Source organism: Macrobrachium nipponense, chromosome 46 (assembly GCF_015104395.2).
Source record: "Macrobrachium nipponense isolate FS-2020 chromosome 46, ASM1510439v2, whole genome shotgun sequence".
Lineage (NCBI taxonomy): Eukaryota > Metazoa > Arthropoda > Malacostraca > Decapoda > Palaemonidae > Macrobrachium > Macrobrachium nipponense.
Window position 1 is genome coordinate 24,262,272 of NC_061106.1, and position 2,500 is coordinate 24,264,771.

Here is a 2,500-nt window from a genome sequence, read left to right on the forward strand (position 1 = left end):
GCAAAGAACCTTAAGTAATGCCTACAGTGCACCGCATGAGGTACATCGATGGCACTACCCGCCTTCGGAGAAAAACACTCTTAGAAAACAGTGTTCACAAATCGTAGCAGTGGTACGTTACAACCTGAATTAATCCTGACGTTGGGGAATGACTGAATGAAAACACACCAAAGCATTTATTCTAAAACCATGAATATATCATAGCTCTAGTTGTCGTCGTAATGAATTGTTAATTGATTGACCGTGTCTATGGTCTTGTAGCTTATTGTTATCATTCTGCTTTCATCTCAGCTCTTGGATATTTCCAAAATAACTATTTACTCTCTCTCTCTCTCTCTCTCTCTCTCTCTCTCTCTCTCTCTCATCTCACACACACACACACAAAAGCACACGCACGAATACACACACACTACATACCATACCATATATATATATATATATATATATATATATATATATATATATATATATATATATATATATATTTATGAACCGTCTATGGGTTCTACAGGTTCTTCATTAAAAAAAAGATATCGGGACTGAGAATAAACTGGCAGAGATTGAAGCAGACAAAGAAGGAAGAAGCAAAACATTACAAAACATTACCTTAAGTTTAATATTCACAAATCTTATACATATATACAACGAGTCAGTAGATATATTAACAAAAATGAGTCAAATACTAAAAAATCTGAGCAGGAGTCAGCAACATACTAAATAAAGTTACAAATATCATGAGCAGCAAAATAATGTTTGAAAAACACAGCCATCTGAGGCACACTAAACAGATTAATGTAGTGATTAAATAACTAGAAAGTAATTCAAAGCAACTTTATAAAAAAGAAAACTAATTACTAGCAACAGTGCAAAAACAACCTGTCTAATAGTTTAACAATTACCTGTACTTAAGTGAGAGCTTTGTCACTATAATTACGTTAATACCCAACGAAAGAAACTGCCACAACAGGGCAATACACACACAAAGCATAGGGCTAACATACACAGTTAAACATAACACGAGCATAACCAAACCGTGTGTTGCAAAAAAATGGTTGAAATTAACAACCCAGGTTAACTGCCTAAACACAAGGATTCAGAATACGGACGAGGTTGCACTCCAAGACGAGGTCACACTCCAAGACGAAGTCGCACTCCAAGACGAAGTCGCACTCCAAGACGAAGTCGCACTCCAAGACGAAGTCGCACTCCAAGATGAGGTCACAACAACAGATGAACTTAATTATGTCGTCAAACCAGCCACACGCTGCCGTCAGGGACGAAACTGCCCAAACCGACGAGGAAGACATCCACCTCCTGTCGAGGCCAACAGGTAAACCATACCCGTCGCCGCTCCACTACTGACATCTCAGTAGAAGGTCCACAACTGACTCAAGCTGCTCCCATACTGACTCCGCAGTTGCTGGATTACTGCATCCAGGTACTGACTCCTTTTCCTGGCTGATACTGACTGACTTTGTTAGGCCGAAACGGGACAGACATCACCTCACCTTGAAATAAAAACAAAATTGATTAACAGGTAGAACAACCGTACCAAAGGAAAACAATCGAAGTTCGATTGTTCCCACAAAACAACTAACCGGACCTGACACTTCCACACCCAATGAAAAAAAAAAATATATATATATGTATATATTTTTTTTACACTCCTCCGATGCCGCCACAAACCTGCCAGCCAAGCAGTGCCGAATCCTGGCAAGGTCGCCATTTATGTCATGACCACTTTCCTCCATGACAATTAGGTTCGTAAAATACTAATAGAAATGGAACTGGAATGAACTGAGGGATTGTAACAACCAAAGGGGTGGGTGTAAAAGAAAATACTAAAGTACCTTAACCTAGTTTATTATACAAAAATTATATACAATAATTACAATGAGCACAGGTTATGGGAAGCACAGTGACATAATCATTACCCATTTAAAATTACAAAAACAGATAACTTAAAAAACGAGTAAGTGATAAATACAATTAGCAGAATTAACAAAAACACAGTAAGCAGCAGTAATGACAAACATAAGAGAATCTTTCATTACTAATAAAATAATAAAGACGAGCACATATACTTGCTCCTCACTAAATAACAAGTGCTAATACTTGCTCAACACAGATACAAAACCAGTTAATGAATTATCATACACGAAATGAAATACACCATAATTACTCAAGAGCCATACACTGCTCTTCCAACATATCATAAACATCCAGAAACACAACCCATGATCCTCGAGGACGACCATCGTACACTGTAAGGTAACGACCACGACAGTGTCGATGCGACAGCCGCTTCGCTGTCACCGAAGAATATCTCTTCAAAACTGGTAACCATGGTTTGGTCACCATCTCGAACTCGGGAGCTGGATTGACGTCAAGTGACCCACACCTGCTGTATCAGGACCATCACCATCAACTAGGTGATACTTCAGAACTGTTGCTGCTCCTCGTTCTCGACTGCATCACGAGAACCTGTCAATCTGGCTTC

The 2,500-nt window shown here is 38.9% G+C and overlaps 1 protein-coding gene across 3 annotated transcripts in view; it reads left to right on the forward strand.

Annotated features, from left to right (window-relative positions):
• LOC135214811 (protein amalgam-like) overlaps positions 1-2,500 on the forward strand; it is a 235,523-nt gene that overhangs the window by 141,838 nt on the left and 91,185 nt on the right. The gene's annotated exons all lie outside the window — the stretch shown is intronic.